A 23,783-nucleotide genomic window follows, 5' to 3' on the forward strand; every position below is an offset into this window, starting at 1 on the left:
GGCAAAAAGTCCTACTTACCAACATGAATTCTAACATTCTATCATGTGAAAGGCTATATAATTGTCTATTCAGCATACAAATCCAACAGTGTCCTCAATAAGAATTCAATACTAACTTCCAATTCTAGCAATTTTAACAATATTAAAGGCTTTAGGGGAATCTAGGGCCATTACTACAAAATAAGAAGCTATTTAAATTCAACTAACTAAATAAGAAGCTATTTAAATTCAACTAACTACACATGTGAAATAGAGATATAATAAATGGCCTAAAACAAGAAAAAGGCCGATTATCTAATTCATTCAATCGAATTTTTACCCGCAACCCTGAGCCCCTACGACAGTGCGGGTCAAATTGCGGTGACCAATCACTCAATTAATCGACATCGCATCGGTCAAAGGGACTAAGGCTCAGTTTTCGGCACAATCAACAAAACATTACAATTATCGCTATAAAATTCCTTTCGAGCCTATTAATTACAATTTCATTTTGTAAACTATCCTAACATGTGATAACTATTAATATAAGCACAATTTTACCATTAACATAATTTTTGTTACTAGTATGATTCAATTCCTAAAGTGTACTCATACTAACTATGTCATTAATAAACACGAAATGACAAATTTTGCATGGAAAACGCATGAAACAAGCAACGGACCGACCCGGGCCAACCGTGGGCTAGCCGTGGGCCTGCCACGGGCCTGCCGGCCTGCTGCCCGTCCCCCTACACCACCATTTTTTTCCATTTTTATTTAGTAAAAGACCGTCTGAACATTAATTAATCGTTCCCAATTCAACTTTGTTAATTTAAACTAACAAAAGGCATAATTTAAGCATACATGCAACAAATTTTAACATGTGAAAACTACTACTCAAACAAAAATTCACCAAACATATAAAAATCAAAAACATGTGACGATCTTTCGTCGAGTAACTCGAAATATGTTACCTTAAGCTAGAAAATGAGCAATTAGCACCTCAAAACCGAAACCCTAACAACAACTAGCCGCTATCCTCTACAATATACGAGTCCCCGAACTCGTCCTTCAAATCTTCACCTAATTAAACAATAAAAACACCATAAATAAGCACCAAAACCGAAAATACCGAAATTTCATCTTAAAACAACTTAATGAAAACTGAAATTAAATTATACCAAGTTGTAGATCGCGACGAGGGGATTCCAGAAAGGTAAATTATGCGAAAAACCGATAAGAAACGCGAAAGATATGGTGAATTTGAGCTTAAATGTATAAAAATGGAGTTTTGGTAATGTTAGAGGTTGAAGAAGATAAGAAAACCAGAAAAAATGAAGGGAAGGGGGGTGGTGCGCGTGAAAGGAAGAAAGGAAAGGAGGAGAGCGGGTTTGAGACGGGATTTTTCGAGTCGGTTTTGACTCGTTTCGATAATAATTAAAACCGTAAGTCAAACGCAAATTCCGTCAAGACCAAAGTTCTTAAACACGAGATTACAAGAAAATTGAGTATTCATATGACCCATTTCCAAATCCGTTTACCCAACGTTCAAAAGAATTGTCATTTTCCCCCCGATACGCCCTTATTTCGAAATAAAAAGTTTTACACGGTTTAAACTATTTTTAAACATTTCGAAACTATCAAAATAAATACTTTTCTCCAAAATATAATAAAATTATATTTCTTTGAATTATTTTTACTTTAATTATTTTAAATATCAAATTTTATTTGATTAATAAATTATTTTCAAAATATATTAACGGTCCGAAATTACGGGGCGTTACAGTATCACCCGTCCTTCCCTAGGGTTTAGTTTTGGTTTTACTGTAACATTGTTGTACTACGAACAACCTTTGTTTAAGGAAAAGGGTTTAGGGTTGGATTAGGCGGCATCGAGCCGCCTAATCCAACCCTAAACCCTTTTCCGTCCCGTTTTAGGAGCGTTTTTCCCCAAATTTAAATCATGTCGTATGTTTTAGGAGTGTTTTTCCCCAAATTTAAATCCCGTCCACGACAGGTTATCTCCCGTCCTTCCCTAGGGTTTAGTTTGGTTTTACTGTAACAGTGTTGTACTACAAACAACCTTTGTTTAAGGAAAAGGGTTTAGGGTTGGATTAGGCGGCTCCGCGAAGCGGTGCCGCCTAATCCAACCCTAAACCCTTTTCCGTCCCGTTTTAGGAGCGTTTTTTGACAATTTTAAACATAGTTACATAATCGTTGTTCAATTTAATATACCACAATTCTAATAGTAAATTGGACAATTAACCGAATTAAGATGTCATTCATTAAAAACAAGTGTTACAAACACTGATTAAAAACGAAATACTTACAAACAGTAACATTGTTAACTTAAATATAAGTCATCACAAGAAGCATAAATCGTAGTGATAAAGGAAATATTAAATCTTTTACTCCTTCTTAGTCGTTTATTCACGGGAGGAGAATGAATTTGCTTTCGCCCTCTAGCAACTCCTTTTTGATTATTCTGTAACCTTCCATCTCTTCAATAGCTTTGACAACAAGAGGCCACTTCCTATTAATCGAAGGGTTAAGTTTAGCATATGACTCCCTAAGAGTTTGTAACACCAAGGAGAAATTGACGATCTAAATCGGTTTGAGGTGTATTTCTTGACTTATTTTCTTCTATTTTGTTTCCCAATACACTTGTTTTCCGCCATCGAAACTTGAGATGAGCTTGAGCATTGTTCAAGTCATTTTCAAGCACTTGTACTCGTTCTAGCATTTCTATTACCTTACTATCGGATGATATAACTGCTTCAAGTAATGAATCTCTATGCCTTGTCATTTCTTCCAATTCAAACTTGGTGTCTTCTAGTTTCCTTTGAATTCGTTCCATTTTTCTCTTGCTGCAACAAAAAAAAAACCTATTAAAACAGAAAAATAAACTGTTTTCCCTAAATTAGAGAAAACAAAATCTATTTATAAACAAACATAAACTGTTTTCCCTCAATTAGAGCAAGGTAGTCATATAATAAATGAAATTTTAATGATTGTAATATTAAACCATCAATAATCTTTATAGATATTTAATATTACAAAAGATTAAAAAAAAATCAGACATGAAAAACCTTTGAATTTGTCTTGGCTTATTTTTTTGTTTAGAAAATGAAGTGTAAATGTTGAATGAAAATGAGATTATTTATAGATAATTGAAAAAAACAAAACAGTTTTAAAAAAAAATAAAAAAAAAATCGCCTTGAAAAATGTCACTTTGAACAAAGTGAAAAACTGCATTTTACAAAGATAATCTGATTGTAGAATTCAAAGCGTCAAAACCGTCATTAAAATAACATAATTGTATTTTTTAAAATTAGATTATTTATAGATAATTGTGAAAAACAAAACAGTTATTTTTTTTAAAAAAAAAAATTAAGCGCTTTAAAAACCACTTTTATTAATCGCTTTGAAAACTGTTTTTAAATTATGATTGATGTTAACCACGTGCATGTTCCGCATAATTAAGTCCGATTATAAATGCCGCACAGTGGAGAATTCAAAGCGTCAAAATCTTTTATTATAATTTTCATTTATTACTATCACGGTGTTACTGAGTAACATTATTTTCATTTTGTCTCGACTTTTTTGTTTAAAAAAAAACACTAACATTTTAAAAACTGTTTTCAAAATTAAATGCTTTAAAAAAAAAGTTAATTTTTGAATTCGAAAAGACAAAATAAGACATGAAATTTATCCAACCCATGTTTCGTTTTCCCTATGAAGTGCGGTTTATAATGTTTGCAAGAGTGAAGAATTCAAAACGTCAAATTATATTTTCTCTTTTCACTTTTGCAAATGTCATTATTCTGTAATATAGTTAATGAATTACTGCATATAATAAGTTCTTATTTTATTCATAAGTAACAAACTTATTTGTAATATATTCCAAAATATTCCAAAATATGTTCCCTTTGTCTATGACATGACCACTATTACGTTGTTAAAGTAACATTGTTTTAAAGTACATCACTTGATTTTCACTTTAAAACGAAGTACATGCATTTCGGTGTTGAGTGGCTTCGGTTCATTCTCAATCGGTGGTTCTTTGTCTGACAATTCATCTTCCGTTGCCTTCCCTTTGAGCATTCTAGCGGCTTCCCTCCTGCGGCTATATCAGGCAGATTATTTTCTTTGATTTTTGAAGATTTCACGGCGTCCAACAATTGATCGTATTTTGTTGATGTCGACCATGAGCAAACATGCAGCAATTTGGGAAGCACATGCCCGCCGATAAAATGTGTTGTTGAGCAAAGAAGACTTGTTTGCATATCCCAAAAAATTGGAGACGGCTGTCATAGTGATACTGGTGACTCTTCAAATACGGAAGCCCATTTTCGCCATTTAAACTTCACATTTACCACGGGATAGCGGAGCATTTCATTTACCCTCACGTCGCCCTTTGTGTCCAGGTAGTCACTCATGCAATGGCACTGTCGAAAAGCAGAACATTAATTTCCTTTTACTATCAATTAAGAAATCGAGTAATCAACAATGTTACAAAGTATAGGTGTAATAAAGTAACACTAAAACAACATAAAAATGTTACAAAGTATAGGTATTATTCTGTAACATGAAACGAAATCGAAATCGTAAACATACAATTTGACAACTCGGGGGACTTACTGCTTTGCCATTGCGATGTCGTAAGTGAATGAAGACTCCCAGTTAGCATACGATTATTTATCGATCACACTAATCTCTTTGTTGAGGAAATTAATACACACACATAAGTAGTGATAGCCAGCCAAACAAGGTATAAAAATAAGTTCGGCATCAAGTCTGTAATTTGCCTTGCTCGCGTTGATGAAATTATCCCAAATTTCAAACAACTCGTTCTTTATATCAGACTATTCACTATCCTCCTGCATCACAGCCAGTAGAGCATGCTGTAGTTTTTAAAAAAGAAAATAAAAAAAAATGTAAGGATTAGATTTCCCTTGTAAAAGAATCATATGTTATTGAACAGAAGCAGACATTTAACACCAATGCAACTTACCATGTGACCTAGTCCTAAGTAAAGTATGGTTGGCCCTCCTGCCCTTGTGCCTCTTTTGCTGTTCTCGACATAATTCAAGAGTAGAGACCAGCATTCAAACACCATCCAATTTGTGTGACTCCTAGGACGTAGTGAGAGTATATCAGCTCTTGTCAACCTCCTGTTGTCTCCAAACGCAGCCAGGATCTCACTGTTACAGAACCATAAGAGTCAGATTACTCAAGAGTTTTCAGAAACGAGTGTAACATAAACAGTGTTTAAAAACACTTTTACGAAACGATTAATAACATAACACTTTTACAAAGTAACAACAAGTATTTTACATTTTGTGGAAGTCGATATCATCCATAAACGCATAATCAAGAACGTGCCTTCTCAGATTAGTTGTATCTTTGGACAGCGATTTTCGATTTGCTCTCATAAATTCGAGAGACTAGGAATATATCACCATCAATTTCACCGTGACCTAGAGAACATCCCATAGCATCATCTTTATGAAATTTAAATATTATCTCCTCATCTTCACCAATTGCTCTAGGAGAACGCTTGTAAGCAACCGACTTCACCCTCGACTGTTTGGGCTCTTCCTCCTTTTGTTTTTCTGTGGCTTCTTTGTTTTTTCCTCTTCCTTTTTTTTTCTTCTTCTCTGTGACCTTCTTTTTTTGCAGTGACTTTTCCTTCATTGTTCCCTTTCATTCTGAATTTTGATATCCTCCCTTGCACCTCTTTTCGTACTTGATTCAAGTCGCTAAGAACAAGTATTGCACATATTTCAAAGACGGTACAACATTCGTTTCCGTTCATCCCCATTTCGAGTCAAAAACATTCCCGTGTAGAAAGCCATGTTCATCATCATGAAAACCCCACAATCCACATTTTTGCAATGCTCGCCATTTAAATTTCACATTCTCAAGTAGTGGGAAACTTTCCACTTCTGAGCCTTTTGCAATTTGCATTTCGACAACATTTTCCTTATGATATTTGCCTGCACAAAAAGTAATATTATTCTTTGTATCTATATTCTTGTAACAATGATTTCCAAATTTTTAATGGAAATTTAAAAGTATAACATTATTCTTGTAAGTAGAGAAACTTACCGCATTTCTTGCCATTTTTGCTTTTCGGGATCTGGCATATAAGGGTTTGTTGTCTAGGTAGTCAACGGTTTGCGACTTGAAATTTATGCAAGCACAGAAAAAGTGGTCCTCCAGAATGAGTGGAATGAATATCGCAATTAAGCGAGATATATATCATTGCTAAACAGAACTTCTATACACTCTACTTATATAAGAATAAAAAAAAATATTAACAATAATGTGGTTTACCATATCACAATCGAAATTCGAGTGGACTCGGGTTGTATTTGATCCCTTTGTGTGAAGGACAAGAAAACTTCACCTTCTAAATGTCTACATTTTGAACGGGTTTTCCAACGAGACATAGTTGCTAATCGTCCTACAAAAATAAATATAAATACAAAGTCAATAAACATTATAGAAACACAAAATCAATAAGAATAAAATTTATTTATTACAGTAACATACAGATTGACCCAAGCCCATGAAGATCCTCAATGGTGTATCACTTGCTACCTTTCAGGAGATGAGGTTATTGAGCAACATTGACCAACATTCAATCACCATTATATAAATAAGCTCACCAGGAGCCAATGAAATTAAATCTTCCCTTGGAATGAAGTGATACTTCCCATACGAGACAAGCCTTTCCCTGTTGGACAATGAGATGTAATAGTCAGAACACCTTTTAATAGAGTAACAGTTTAACAGTAACAACTATTTAGTTGAAACAGTATTCACTTGTAAAGTAAAACGTTTTGTTTATCACAGTGCAAGAGTAAATAAAGTACTCACGTATCTGAGAGGTTCTCGTCATCGTCGATAAAACAATAGTCAATTGTTTCTTTCCTAACTTCAAGAATAGGCGCCATTATCTCCTTGTGTTTTATCATAGTCTTGGACACAAGTGTTAGATCCGGAGCTGGTAGGCCACATTCGATTGTGCACCGTAGCGAGGATCCATCACGCGCATCCGTCTTGATTGTTTCGACATGTAACAAATAGTGGTCGCCTTGATATCTTCGTCGTAATCGTCATACATGATCTCATCATCGCAATCATCAACAATATCAACTTCATCGTCGTCGTCATCTTCTCGCTACCTGCCTTTGAGTAGTTATTGGTTCTTCGCCGCCAATTGTCTCATCATCGGCCTCACTTTGGGTTTTTCTTCTTCCTCGCCTTTATCATCATTCCCATCGGCGTCTTTATTACCAGTTGCTTCATCCTCCTTCTTGTTATCTTCGTTTTTATCAAAGATTGTCTTCATCTTTATCATCATCGTTCTCTTCATCGGTTTTTCATTCCCATCATCCTCTTCTTCATCTTTATCGTCATCTTCCTTTTCATTTCCCTCATTGGTTGGTTGGTCATCAACCTGGCACGATGCATCATCATCGGCCTCTTCCTTGTTATCGTGGCACAAGTAATTGAATTGAATATAAATTACTAATGTTTTTCGGACCAACAATGCCTCATAGTTATACTAACGATTGTTCTTGTAAATTTGCTACTTCAATTACCTTGAGGAAGATCCTTCTTCAAATTTTGCCTCGTCGTTGGGTTCTCTTGACTTGGCCCGATGCATCATCTTGGCCTCTTCCTTGTCATCGTGTAGCGAGATAATTGAATATATATCATAAACGTCGATAAAACTACGACCACGATATAAGCGTTACTATAACGCTTTTTCGATAACAGTGCTAACGAGTGTTACATCGGCTAATACAACGAGTGCAAATAGATTTCTCTATTACCTTCGAGAGATCCTTCTTCATTTGCCTCATTAGTGGGTTGTCTTGAGGCTTGCCCGATTCATCAACTTCCGCCTCTTCCTCGTCATACGTGTCACGAGGTAATTGGATTCAATATATATTAACAATTTTTCTTTGAACCAAAAAAGGCACAATAGATACCTTTGTAAATTTCTGTTAAAATTACGTCACAGTAACATTGTTACGATTACATCCTCGACACAACGAGTTTAAATAGATTCCTCAATTATCTTGAGGAGATGCCTCTTCACCTGCCTCACTAGTTGGGTTATCTTGGTGGCCTAATGCATCACCTTCGGCCTCTTCCTTGTCATCGTGTAGCAGATAATGAATGAAAATATATTACTAAATTGTTTGTTAAAAAAGTACCCGAAGAATGAAAGCCTATAACAGCATTACACTATTACCTTCACCAGATCCATCTTCTGGCTCGCTAGTTGTTTTGTCACCCTGCCCTGACGCATCATATTCATCAGCATCATCGTTTTCATCTAAAAAGAAAGTAATTGATTATTAGTAATTATTTGTAAAATGAAAACTCTATAACAGCGATGATGTAACAGTGTTAGTGCAAGTGATTAGATTATTGTAATAGTGTTACTGTATTACCTTTATCAGATGCATCTTTATCATCCTCGCCACTCCCCTCTTTGTCGTCTTCATTTTCTTCGTCTTTATCATCCTCCTCCTCTTCATCTCCGTCATCCTCTTGACCTTTGCCAGATTCATCCTCTTCATCTGCATCATCGTCTTCATCTGCATCATCCTTTTCCTCTGCATCATCATCTTCATCTGCATCAGAAGTAAGTAATTGAATATTATATTACTAACTATTAATATATATAACATATTAGAGTAACAGTGTTATTGTAAAACTATAACTAAAAGTAATAACAGTAACACTGTTACTCGATCTATTACCTTCACCAGATTGGCTTTCAACATCCTTTACATCCTCCTCTTTGTCCTCTTTGTCTTCTTCCTCTTCATCCTCCTTTTTCCTTTTCATCCTGTTCATCGTCTTCCTCCTCATCGGCACTTTCTTCATCGTTATCTATGTCCATGCCACCATCTTGAAGCCTCTTGTTTTTAAGACGACTCTCAACATCGCCGCCATCGTCATCCCCGTCCTCATCATCATCCTCTCCATCATCAGTCCCGTCATCATCGTTGCCATCATCAGTCCCGTCCTTATCATCACTTTCCACTCCGTCCTCCATCTCATCTTGCCTGTCCTCGTCATGAACCTCCTCATCCTCTTCATCATCTTCTTCATGATGTTGCTCACTTAAAGCGCTCAATACCTCCTTTACCAGGGATTCGACTTAATGTCCTAGGACTTTTCTCTGTTGGAAATGGATCCAACTTCCATCGACTTTGGACCTTGTATATACCAGGAAGTCATTCGCCCTCCTCTTCAACGATTGACCTTTCGCACAACATCTTCGGCATATTTAAGGTATTCGGGCTTTAGTGGTGATTTTTTTTGCTTTGATTGAAACCTTGATCGCCGAGCAAATCTCTCGTGAACAAGGTTGGAATCCCTTCTATACATCAAGCAACATCGGTCGGTCTTCTAAGTCAATAAACCAGGAGACGAGAAATAACGAATTAGATACGGATTTGAGAGTTGTAACAATTGTAGACAATTAAATTTATAAAAACAACTCACATCAATGACTTTTCCTTCAACTCGGCATCTGTTTCAATGCCGGGAAGCTTCTCCATCAAGATGTACTCCCTTCCCTCACTACTCTTAAGAAAAAGCGCCTCGTCATCCTCACCCTCATCGATTCTCGCCCATCCTATTTACGAAACATATTAGTAATTAGTAATTAATATTAATAATTAACAACATAGTAAGGTAACTTGATAATGTTATTACAAAGTAAAGCCATTACTTAAGAACGATATTACGTGTGACGATATTACAGCGACGAGGTGCCACATTACCTTGTTTGGGATCCCTTGCCAAGACAAATAGGATAGACGATTTCGACACCTCATCGCTCCTAGACAGCCAATCTTTCCTTCGTCTTTGACTCTTTTTGAAAGACTTTCATCTGTCCAATCTTTGTATCGAGAGGTAAGTCGGTTGGTTGTACCTTGCCATGGAACTCAAACCGGTGAATGTAGGCCAACAGTAGCACCACAATACACCCACAAAGACACTTAACCGTTCCTGTCTTCAACCCCTTGACACCCTCAGCTACCTTCTCAAAGACATACTTTGACCAATTAAAACTTTTTATTTTTTCAACATCGTCCACAGCCTTCAACAACCTGGAATCAACAGAATAATTTGGAGTCGGCGCTAAAAAAGTGGAGAGCGCATAAAGAACGAACACCTGCTTGAACTCATCACCGCAGGCGCCCTTGTTATTCTTAAACCAACTAGTCACCAAATCTAGCTTGATGTTCTATGTTGTAGAGATGTTGAACTTCCTTCTCCATTTGTTTTTTAACTCAGTGTCCTCAGCTTGGGATCCGCGACCAGTCGCGGTCAGCACCACATTATTACCCTTCACCGGCAGTAAAAATAGGTCATAAACATCATATTGTGACAAAGACAAACTCCTCTGTTTGATAACATGAACCTTGAAAGCGTCGTAATCAAAAGCCGCAACAAGCAAGTCTGTTAGCCGGAAGGGACTACCGATATATTCATCTTCAATAGTCCTCCAAAACCAATTTCTTTAATGGCTTTCTTTTGCTTTACGGAAAACTTGCTCATAACATCGACCAACGATCGGGCCCCGCACTTAGTTGGGTATTTATCCGGCCTGTAATAAGGAAGTGTAAATTAGCACCTTTGCTTAAACAAAGTGTGACACTATTTTATGCCAACAAACCAGACAGTAAGAAAGCAACAAAACAAGATTACAGTAAAGGTGTTACTGTAACACTGAAACTTTAAACAACTCAACACAACGAACAAATAAATCAGTAGAAAGGAGAACGGTAACACACATTAATTGCTCATTTATTACAAATTATTAACCCTAATTTTGAAGCGAAAAACTAGAACGCGAGAAAATCGATTTACTCACTTCGAGCAAAACAGTTAGGCTAAATTTATTACGAATCAGTATAATCGACACAAACAACAACAATAACAACAAGAACAGCAACAACCTAATTTTTTAATGGAAAATTAAGTTCCTTCTAAGATCAATTAACAAACAAGTATAATCGACAATGTTACAGTACATCATTACGATAGCATGAAACTTGACATAAAAATGTTCTGATATAGGTGTTATTCTTGTAACAACGAAACTGAAATCGAAACTTTAAACATACAAGTTTTGGCCACTAGAAAGACACATACTTTTTTAAGACCTCTTCTTTTTCAGCCTTCACCACCGTCTTGGCTGGTCTCTTCTCTGTTTTAGCCCTCTTCGACATTTTGGAGCTGACGCTCGAGTCATCTGAAACCTCATAATCTCTAGCACTTTCTTCTTGAGATGACATGGGCTTATCTCTAGGTCTCTTTTTTGTTACTCGTCTTGGTTTCTTTATTTACGCCACCTTTTTTGGCATGCGTTTGTCGGTTTCTTTTTACGGACACCTTCACGCTCTCTTTCTTGCTTACTACCTTTTCTGGTGTTGGCTCTTTTGCCGCTGAAACTTTCTTTTTTTTGCTACAACCTTCTCCGCCGTCTTTTGTTTGGGCACCTTCTTTGCCACCTCTTCTGTCACCAACTCTGCAGATTTGGCCATTCTTTGTCTTGGTCGACCCTTTATTCTGATAACTTTTTTGGGCACCTCTTCTTTTGTCTCCTTTGCAACCGATTTTGATTGCTTAGTCACTGCCTTTGACGTTGGCACAATTGCTGCTTTTTGAGGAGGTGCACTTGCTTGCTTCTCAATGGGCACCGATTGCTCCTTCGACAACACTGGCACATCATGCGACGGCTTTTTCACGCCTTCTTCCTCGGCACATTGGTTTCTTTTTTACTTTCTTTGGATTGGAACCTTCGCACTGCTGCTCCTTTGGTATCTTCTTTGGTGGCTTAAGCACCTTTTCGATGAGGCACCTTACTTTCCTTCACTTGGCACCTTTTTTGAAGGAGCGGTGTTGCTGGCGTAGACTCTCTGTAGGCACCTTCGTCGCCTTTTCATTTGTAGGATTTGTGACTTTTCGGTCTGCATCTTCTTAGTCGGCTTTGGCACGTTCTCTGTCGACACCTTTTTGCTCTCGGGTCTTCTCGATGCGGCCACTTTAGCCTTCTTAGTGGGGGTGATTTCTCGTGTACCTCTTCTTTCCGACATTGTTATTTTCAAAAATTAAAATCGAAGTTTACAATAACAAATATAACGGACAACTATTAAATTGAAAAGGAATGATGGTAGTCAAGTCGTTGAAGAAATGACAAATGGAATACGAATAATGGCGGTCGAATAATTTTTTAAAGATCAATTGATTCTTTTTACCGTAACAATGAGACAATATATCTTAAACCCAAATAGTAGTGACTTGCGGTCGAGCAAAGATTTTTAGACACATACTCAGATGCATGAGATGCTTCGACTTCCTTGTCTTTGTTGGTTTTGATGGAAAGCCGTGTCGGCACCTTTTTGCTAGGTGTCTTCTCGATCTTGCTACTTTTGCCTTCTTCGTCTTAAAATTGGTGATTTCTCGGGCACCTCCGCTTTCGACATTGTTTTTCCAAAAATCAAAATCGAATAAGATTAAAAGTAAATCAATTACAGACTACTACAGCGATAGGTAATGATCTTGCTCTTTAAAAGAGTAGGGGATAGTATACGATATTCTTTGTATCCGTGTTCTGATAACATTGTTAATGTATATACGTTGAGAAATATTATAAACTTCAGGAAAAGGGACATTTCATGCAAATCACTAACAACTCAACACAACGAAGAGTCATAGGGACATATTGATCCGCATGAGATGCTTCAACGTTTTTTGTCTTTGGCATTTTGGAAGGCTTCTGCGTCGGCGCTTTTTTGCTTTGTCTTTTCCGAAGCTTCCACTTTAGCCTTCTTCTTTGGCGATTTCTCGATTACTAAATGCGCTTTCGACATTGTTTATCAAAAAACCAAAAGCAGAATAACATTAAAAATAAAACAATTACTGACTATTGAAGTGAAAGCGAGAATGATGGTGGACGAGTCGACAAAGAATGTGGAATGGAACAAGAATGATAGTATCGAGAGAATGAGACAAGTGTTCTGATATTGTCAAACAATTGTTTTGATATAAAACTACTGAACATCAACTTATTCTGAAGCAATTCTTTGCTCTTGAAAAGGATAGGGGATACACTTTTACTCGATAGTGTTACGGTAACATTGTTAATGTAGATCGTTGAGAAATATTATTTATTTCGGGAAAAGGGACATTTCATGCAAATCACTCAACACGACGAAGAGTTATAGGGACATCTTGATCGGCATGAGATGCTTTGACGTTTTTCTCGTCGACGGTTTGGAAGGCTTACGTGTCGGCGCTTTTTTGCTCGGTGTCTTTTCCGATGCTTCCACTTTAGCCTTCTTGCGACGACAGATTTTTCAGGTACTACCTGCTTTCCGAGATTGTTTATCAAAAAACCAAAAGCAGAATAACATTAAAACTAAAACAATTACAGCTATTAAACTGAAGAGGAATGATGGTGGACGAGTGCGAGAAAGAATGTGGAATGGAATAAGAATGATAGTATCCTCACGAGAATGAGACAGTGTTACAAGTATTGTCAAACAATTGTTTTAATATAAAACTACAAATAACATTATTCTGAAGCAATTCTTTGCTCTTTAAAACGATAGGAGATACACTTTTACTATGACAGTTTTGATAATATTATTCTTGTAGATTTGTTCGAAATATTATTAACTTCATGAAAATGAACATTCCCCGCAAATCACAAATAACTCAACACGACGAACAAATAAATCAATCGAAAGCAGAACGGTAACACACATTAATTGCTCATTTATTACAAATCATTAACCCTAATTTTGAAGCGAAAAACTAGAACGCGAGAAAATCGTTACTCTCTTGAGCAAAACAGTTAGCCTAAATCAATTACAACAAAGAACGTTAACAACAAGAAGCGTAATAACCTAATTTTTTTTTTTTGAAAACTCAATTTCTTTCTTGATCAATTAATAAACGCTTCAAATCACTATAATCGAGACTAACAACAACAACAATAATAACAACAAAAGTAATAACCTAATTTTTTCTGAAAACTCAATTTCTTTCTTCGATCAATTAATAAACGCTTCAAATCACTATAATCAAGACTAACAACAACAACAATAACAACAACAACAATAATAACCTAATTTTTCGCGGAAAAATCAATTTTCTGCTTTGAGCAAAATAGGAACCCTAAGTCGATGATTATTTGAAGAAAAAAGAGTATAATCAACACTAAAAACAACAACAATAATAGCAACAAAGCAACAACATGCGTGGCGAAATAAGTTTAAAAACAATATAATGAAATAGAGCGATTTTATACCTCTTCGTCATCTTGAAACGATTGTTACGAGTAAATATAATAATGATCTTCACTTGATTAGTGCGATTTTGCTTGATGTAATAAAATTTACGGAAAAAATTTATGGTTTAGTGAATTAAGTGCCAAAGAAAAAGAACGTGAAGCGGTTTTTAGAGGGAGAGACAGGCGTTTTAGAGAGAGAAAAGGAAGTGAAAATTTATGGGGAATAATGAATGTGTCATTCTTATTTATATCAGCGCGCCTTTTTTTTTTTTTTTTTTAAATTAAGACACGTGTCATAATCGGGACGGTTGGATCAATAAGATCCAACGGTTCTTATTGATATGCTAGACTCATCTAAGATGCTAGACTCATGGGATGCTCACTATATATATATATATATATATATATATATATATATATATATATATATATATATATATATATATATATATATATATATATGATGGGGCATATTCTCGCACCCATGCCGAGTCAACATATTGAGCAAGGTCAAAGATATCCACGTAAGTCAACGACTTAGACTTGACCCTAACCGACGCGCACTGTCGGCTGTCTCTTGTGCCTCGGTGGGACAACAAGCCAGCCGGGGCACATATCCACGTACTCATATCCAAGACCCCTCGGCATGGAGTCAACAGGGCCCGCCGGCCTGCCATGGGTCCCTCGGCCGAGGGTGGATTAGTCTTTTCACCTGCTAGCCACTTGGCCGCTACGTGACAAAAGGTGAAAGTCTATAAATACTCCTCAACCCTCATTGAGGAAAGGATCCACAATCTAACCTAAACACCTCATAATCTGGTAATATCTTCCTTATCTCTCTACAACATATACTTCGCCAAGTAACACACAACTTAATCCCTTTAAGTTCACTGACTTGAGCGTCGGAGTGAGTACGCTCGGTGCAAAGCCGAGCCCTCAGTTTGTTCATTGTTTCAGGAGACCGAAAGGAGGATTCAATCAAAGACGTCATTCTACAAGCCACTAGTGGTAACAAATAACTGCTCTGGAATTACACCCGGAACAATTGGCGCCGTCTGTGGGGAGAAAGATACTAGAAGCTAGTTAAATCCCTTACAAAAAAAAAAAAAACACAAAACAAAACCCACTCAACGAGCTAAGAAGATGTCGAAACAACCAGAAACGGTGCTTGTGGAAACTGAATTCTACCAAGATGACACATTCCACAACTCGAAATCGGGCGGTCCCCACCGGCCGTATCAGCGATCGACGAACGGGATGCGAAGGAACAAGATACACCGCTGCCCGCCGACCAAGTCACTATCATGGGACATGTGGTTGATGCAGCTAAACTGAAGCTACTCCTGGAACTAATGGGTAGCACGCCGACTCACACTGTCACAACGACAAGAGCGGCGGCACCCCCGGGAGATCGGGGTCCAAAAATTGACTCAGAAACTTGAACGAAGCATTGGAGGAAGCGACCATGTCAAGACGGGGGAGCCCAGAGTGCAAGTGGTAGACCTGAGTCCTTCCCGCACTCGCGGGAGGACAGTGTCACCGCAGCACCGACGAGGCCTGCCCCAGAGGAGTGAAAGAAGTCTGACTCACCAGAGTCGGAGAAGGAGTCCGACTCACCAGAGTCGTAGAAGAAGCCCTTCCCGCCACGGGGAGAGGAGTCGGACTAAGGATGCGAGGAGCCGATCGCCGCGTGTCATTCGACACGTGGTCAGACAGCCCCTCGATGCCTATGTCCTAGAGGTCCCGGTGCCGACTAAGCTAAAGTTGCCACCCATATCATACAAAGGAGAAGGCGACCCAACCGACCACGCCGAGGCTTTCGAATCTTACATGTCGGTATGGGAGCAACCTGATGAGGTTTGGTGTCGAGTCTTCCCAACGCTCTGCATGGGATGGCACAAAGTTGGTACAAGGGGCTACCCGATGGGTCGGTATACTGTTATGCCGACCTAAGGGACATTTTTGTGATATTCTTGCGATAAGAGGAGGGCCGTCGAGACATCGGATCTCCGACTATCGACGGGAGGGAGGCGAGTCTCTCCGAAGTTATGTGAAAAGGTTCGACGCCAAGGTTCAGCAGATTCGTGAGTGAACAGCGATCGCGGCGGCCTTCGTGAGCGATGAAAGGCCTCCCGAGAGGAGACTTAAAAAACGAGCTCATCAAGTGCGGAGGCTGAACCTAGACTCGCCGGGAAGATGGCCGACCAAGCCATAAAGGTGGAGGACTACCACAAAACCTGGGTAGGCCCCCAGCGAGGCCGGGCACTCGAGAGAGAAAGAGCGCCGGGAGGACAACCGGATGAAGGATGCCGTGACAATAATAGGTCACGGTCGACAAGTCCGCCAGAAAGAGAACTCGGCGGCGGGGGAGTTCAGATCAGATTACAAAAGCGGTGCAATGGTCACACCCCTTGGTCGTATCTGCTGCCGAGGTCTTTGCCCCGAGCAAGAACGAGGGACGAGAAGTGGGAAAGGCCTCCCAAGGCGAGGGGGACGGTGACACGAGCCGATCTTGTGAGTACCACGCCCACCAAGCCACTTAATCGACAAGCTAAGCATCCGAAGAATGCCATTGAAGAGCGATCCGGAATGGGAGCCTCAAAGCAAATATGTTGTCGGAGGCCAAAAGACTAATACCGGCGGCTCAAATAAAAAATCCGTCTTTGAACGGATAAGAGTAATTCATGTTGTCATCGGGGGCAACGAGAACGGTGGATCCGCTCATGGGCACAAACGGCACCTGAACGAGCTATATCAAGCCATCAATTTTGTGCCCAAAACAGCGATCCCCGCTTCCAACATCCCCGATATGACTATTGGGAAGAAGGACTACGAGGGAGTCATCGCCCCGCACAGTGACCCACTTGTAGTCCACTTGGACATAGCCAACCACCCACGGTCAAGAGGTGCACGATTGACACAGGCGCCTACACGAACATCATGTTCAGGGAGTGCTTTCTCAACCTCGGTCTGAAGGTTGAAGACTTGAGCCCCTGCACCAATCCGTTGTACAGTTTTTCCGGGGCCGGCCTGGTACCCCTGGGGTCAATCAGACTGCCGGTGATGTTCGGCGAGGGGAATGCGGCTAAGAACGTCCTGTCTGAGTTCGTGGTCATTGACGGCTCGTCCGCCTACAACGTTCTCATAGGCCGAGTCACTCTGAGCGAGGCCGATGCAGTAATGTCCATCCGGCCCCGACAACGATGTATGTCTCGGACGGGGAAGCGCATAAGCTCGTCTCAAAGGACGAAAAAGACGAAGTAGTCAACGTCCGGATATACGCGGAGGGTGCAACATGCAATCCCTCAAAGTGGCGAAGAAGTCGAGAGAGGGGAAGAGCCCATCCCTACAACTGTGAAGGGCGATCTCATGGATGCAACCGTCGGCATGGTCGAAGGAGCCGAGACCGAAGAAGTAGAAATTGACCCGGGCGCACCGTAGAATCGTTTCGGTGTGTCAACTGGAGCCAAAATTCAGGGCCGCTCTCCTAGACTGCCGAGGAAGAACAAAGACGTCTTCGCTTACTCAGCAGCCGAGATGCCAGGCGTGAGCCGGGAGGTAATTGTTCACAAGCTGAACGTACTCTCCACCGCTCGCCCTGTCAAGCAGAAGATGAGAAACTCCTCATCCGAGAAAGATGAGGCCATCAAAGCCGAGGTAGATAAATTACTAGCGGCGGGCTTTATCATGCCTTGTACTTATCCTGAGTGGTTAGCTAATGTTGTAGTGGTGAAGAAATCATCGGGGGCGTGGAGGATGTGTGTAGATTTTACCAATCTTAATAAAGTGTGCCCCAAAGATTGTTATCCCTTGCCTCGAATAGATAGTTTAATCGACGCCACGGCAGGCTACACTATCTTGAGCCTCTTTGGACGCCTTCTCGGGTATCATCAGGTATTCATGGCCGAAGAAGACATGCCTAAATGCGCATTCATCACCGGTAACGGCACATACATGTATAAAATGATGCCGTTCGGTTTGAAGAATGTCGGCGCAACTTACACAAGACTGGTGGACAAAGTGTTCCAGAATCAAAAAGGGCGAAACATTGAGGCTTACGTCGACGATGTTATTGTAAAAAGCAAGTCTGACAGCGAGCACTTAGCCGATTTACACGAGACATTTTGTTCACTAAGGAAATACAAGATGAAACTTAACCCAATGAAATGCAACTTCGGTGTCCGATCAGGTAAGTTCCTCGGCGTGCTTGTGGCGCCTGGGGGAATTGATGCCAATCCGAGAAAAAGTCCAAGCAACACTGGACTGCCGGAGCCGAGGAATCGAAAAGAGGTTATGATGTTGGCCAGGAAGGATGGCGGCTCTAGCCCGTTTTATCTCTCGGTCAGCCGACAAGAGCACCCCATTCTTCAAAGTGTTGAAGGGAAATAAGGACTTGGTGGGGGAGGAAGAACGAGCACGACTTTCAAACAACCGAAAGCTCATCTTCAAACTCTCCCAACCCTGTCTGGCCGATCTTTGGGGAGACGCTATATCTATACATAGCAGATTACCTCGGCCACGGTCGATCTGCCGTGATCATTAGAGAAGAAGACAAACAGCAACACCCAATCTACTTTGTCAGCCATACATTGTTGCCCGCCGAAAGAAATTACCCACTTGATTGAAAAAGCGCCTTGCCGCTGCCGTCGTTGCCGCAAGGAAATGAAGCCTTACTTCGACGCACATCCCGTGACGGTCTTAACCGACCAACCGTTGGAGAAAGCATTGGAAAAATTTGAGCAATCCGGCAGGCTCATCAAATGGGCAGTAGAGCTATCCGACTCCGGCATTCAATACAAGTCGAGGCCCTCAATAAAGGGACAGGCACTTGCAGATTTCCTGGCCGAGTGCACATATCAAGAAGAGCAAAACCCAGGAGTATGGGAAGTATACACCGACGGGTCCTCCACGGCGAACGACTTAGGAGCGGCATACTTATCATCAGCCCAAACGGGACGAGTTTGAGTACGCCTTGAAATTTACCTTCTCGGCCTCAAACAACGAATCCGAATACGAGGCGGTGATAACCTAAGTCGAGCTAGCTAGAGCTGCCGGGGCGGAACACATCATTTTGAAAACAGATTCACTTTTAGTGGCTAATCAAATTAGAGGAGAGTACGAGACTCGAGACGACGGGATGGTAAGATACCGGAAAGGGTAAAAGCGACACTTCAAAATTGAAATCTTTTCGGATACAATGCATTCCTGTGTCTCGAGAACAACCGAGCCGACGCTCTCTCAAAGCTTGCCGAGTTCAACCATCAAGAATGTCGGTCGAACCGTCTTTGGTGGACATCGGGAATGCCAAAAGCATTGCGAGACCGTCGGCATGGTGGGCGACATAGAGGCCGAGCACGACGTGGATGACTCCGATAATGAAGTACAAACTGATGAATGAATTACCGGAGGACCGCGAGTCTCTCACGAGAAGATAAAGAGGATCGCAGCAAGGTACTTGGTGTTTGAAGGAGAATTATACAGAAGGTCCGTAATAAGGCCACTCTTGAAATGTGTCGGCCCGGCCGACGCGGAGCTAATCTTGTGAGAAATTCACTAAGGCATCGTGGTCATCACATGGGGGCAAGAACACTAGCCCACAAAGCTCTCCGAGCCGGCTACTTCGGTCCACCATGCTTGAGGATTCGAGCCAAAACCAAAAAGTGCAACAATCATCAAATGCATGCTCCGGTGATACATGCACCTTCCCGAGACCTGCAGCCGGTACTTAGTCCCCTTCCTTTTGCACAATGGGGGATGGATCTACTAGGGCCATTTCCAAAGGCATCCGGAGGAAGAAAGTACTTGATTGTCGCCGTTGACTACTTCACCAAATGGGTTGAAGCTGTCGTCAGTGCTGCCCAAGACGACGGCGGCCGTAAGAAAGGTAATCGGGAAAATGTCATAACTCGTTTTGGGTTACCCCAAGTCATGGAATTTGACCACGGCCGAGAGTTTTGGAGTGACACAATAATGAACTGGTTGGAAGAACTTGGTATCAAATTTGCATACTCCTCCGTCTGCCACCCACAGAGCAACGGACGGCGGAGGCGCCAATAAAACAATCCTCAACGGTTTGAAGAAGACAGTTGAAGACCTAAAGGGAAGATGGGCAGATGAACTACCCGCAGCGTCTGTGGTCCCTTCGAACCACGGAGAAAGAAGCAACGGTGCATCCATTCCACTTAGTCTACGGGTCCGAAGCGATCCTGCCAATTGAAGCAACGGTGCCGACATTTGAACGGCCACCTTTAACCCGGTTGAAAATGAGGAAGGTCTTAGAACCTCCCTAGACCTGGTCGAAGAAAGCCGAGATACAAAGACGCCTCAACTTGCGCAAAGTATACCAAAACCGAATGAAAGAGCCTACAACCAAAGAGTCCACAAAAGGGACTTAAAAGTAGGGGATCTAGTCCTAAGAAAGTCGGCCGCCACCAACAAAGGGAACATTCATGGTAAATTGACGGCCAACTGGGAGGGTCCTTACAAAGTGGTTGAAGAAATGAGGCCGGGTACATACCGGTGACAGATATGGAGGGTGTGCCTTTGATGAGCCATTGGAACACCGACAACCTCAGGAAATACTTTGTATAGCGGCGGAGGTGTCCAAAAGCGTTGTTGGCACCCCAGCGTGTGTTTATATCTATTGAAAAATCATCCAAGTTTTCCATCAAAGTGTTTATCCCCTCCGTAGTCATATCGAGGTAGACGCCACGGCCCAAGCCCGGCGGTCACCCAAGAAGTAGACGCCACGGCGATCACTACTACAGCAGATTGATACTCGCGAAAGTGACCAACGTGCCTTAGGAACGTATAAGTACAGTTGAGACGCAATTCTAGCCGCCTCGGCCAACCGAAGGCATGGCAGAGGAAGCGATCAATATGTCTATCTGATACGAACGCTGTCGAGCCGTAACCTCTAGCCGCCTCGGCCAACCGAAGGCATGGCAGGGGACACAACAGTCGATACGCTAACATGTTCACAACGGCGGTTGGAAAACGCAAATCGGACGCCTCGGCCAGACCGAGAGTGAAAGAGGAAGCGACCAACATGCCAACATGTTTAAAAAAACGTTAAACACAGTTGAGATACGCATTCTAACTGCCTCGGCCAGGCCGAAGGTAAAAACGAAAAAGCGCTCAATTAATAACGAAAGAAGACAAGTGAAGGATTGTGATCAAAGCCCCGGCCAAGCCGGGGGCCAATAAACAAACTTTATTGAAAATGATTACAAGGAGAATACAGACGACGGCCGTCCCCATAGGGATAAGTCAAAACACAACCTACCAAAGTTTTACAAAATACAAGGAAAAGAAGAACAAAAGGTTACAGACATATCATTTGAAGCGCCAAAAGATGGCAGGGAGGAAAGGCTTAATAGTTGGCCCCCGAACAGCTGAAACTATCCGAGATGCCGGGTGAACCTGGTGACGACCGCCCATCTCCCTATGCCTGTTGCTGCTTGCCATCAGCGACGTTAGCAGCATCGTCTTTGGTAGGCGACCCAGAAGCTTTCTTGGCAGCTTCAGCCTCAGCAGCCTCAGCTGCTCTCATTCTCTCAGCTTCCTCCTTGGCCGCCTTAGCCTTCTCAGCAAGGGCCGCCTTCTCCGCGGCCTCCTCTTCCTCCTTCTTCACCCTCGCCTCCTCAGCGGCCTTCGCCTCCGCGGCCTTCTCCTTAGCTTCAAGCTTGTCATAAAGCAGCTCGTCAAATTTTTGCCACGGAAAGGAGCCATCAAGAGGAAAGAGCTCCCCAATCACTTCCCTGGCGGCTTCTTCGGCCAGGTCCCGGTATTGGGCGCACATGTTAGGAAGAATCTCGCGTTGGAGCGTCTCAATGTCCTCCTCCCTCTGGGCGATGATAGCCTCCTTATTCCGGACCACCTTCCCCTGGGCCTGAAACATGGCCTTCCATTCGTCCCTCTTCTTAGCATTAAAGTCGGCGACTTTCTGAAGGTGGTCACGCCCCTCCAGCAGCTTAGCGGCATCAGCCTCCGCAGCCTCAGCCTTGGCTCTCTCAGCGAGGACTGCCTTTTCAGCGTCCTCCCTAAGTTTTCTCTCAGCACGGACCGCCTCTTCAGCCTCAGCCTTGGCCCTCTCAGCTTCCTTCTTCGCAGCATCGAGTTCAAGCCTGAGCCGCTCGAGCTGTGGGGCAGCTTCAGCCATGGCCTTTTCTTGCTCCACAATAAGAGCACCGGCCACATCAGCCCACTTCGACAGCATCCTGGCCAAACTCAGGCCCTCCGACCTAATCTGGACGGGGGTAGGCTTCGGGAAGGAGGAGACGACGGTGGCATCTTGACCACTTGCCTGCGCAGTTTGCTTCTCAGCACGCCGTTCAACAGTGTGTCCGGTAGACGGCGGCGGTGGATCTACAAAAAATTCAACCAAAGCATCCATGTCAACATTCATGGACATACCAGAGAGCCTGTCATCAGGAACGCCTAATGAACCGGCTAAGTCTGAGCCACAGGATAGATCTGTACCAGGCTTGGCCTTCTTGGCCGGAGGACGCATTTCTTTGCCGGCCTCGGCAGCAGTAGCAGTAGTAGAAGCAGAAGCATCAGCGGCAGTAGTAGGCTCTTTCCTCTTGCGGAAGAGAGGAGATTACAATGCCAAGGTGACCACCTCCTCGGCGGTAATATCAACGACCTCCACCGTCTCCTTCTGGACTGAAGGGATGGGAGGTGGAACTGATGTCGACGCCGTCGCCGCCGAAGACTTTGTTTTTCGCGTTCGGCGCGGTATGTTACCAGCAACCTTCGCCTGGGCCGCCTTCGTATCTAGGGCCTTCAGCTGCTGATCCATAAGATCATTTGGCGGCGGTCTGCGATCACGGGTCTGGGCCTTAGGATGCAAATTAACAACTGTCTTGTCCTTGGCAAGTCCCATTCTCCTAAGGATATCTTCAGACAGATCCGGGCCGAAACGGTCTGCAAAGGAAATGAAGCAAGGGTTAAGTAGAAGAAATAAATCAAAGTTCAAATAACAGAATCATTAAAAGCAGAGATGGGCCTCACACCGACCCCACTCACTCCATTCGAGGGCCGGTATGAGGCCGACGTGCTGAGCGACTCATCCGAAGAATGATCTGCGTCGGGGCATCCATCCTTCGGCATCCCATTCTTCTCGACCTCAAACAGCCTCATCGCCCGCTCCTCATCCGCATTAAGAAGGACCTGTGGCGTCCATCTTAAGCTTACTCCAGGAGACCCATTTGTCATGCTCCCCCTTACTCTCGCACCGCAAATTGACACGGTCTTTGGAAGGACCCGGGCGATGGATAATCCTTCGGGACCTCAACGTACACCCACCGCGCCTTCCGGTCCTTGCGGGAAGAAAGCTTATCAACGGAGACGTAACCGGCTCCGTCTCGCACGCTGTACCACCCACGCGACCATGGGCGACGGCGAAGGTGATGAAGCCGGCGGAATAAGTTAACCGTTGGGACCTCCCCCTTGAAAAGGC

The sequence above is a fragment of the Silene latifolia genome, chromosome 6 (assembly GCF_048544455.1).
Source record: "Silene latifolia isolate original U9 population chromosome 6, ASM4854445v1, whole genome shotgun sequence".
In the NCBI taxonomy this organism is placed as follows: Eukaryota; Viridiplantae; Streptophyta; class Magnoliopsida; order Caryophyllales; family Caryophyllaceae; genus Silene; species Silene latifolia.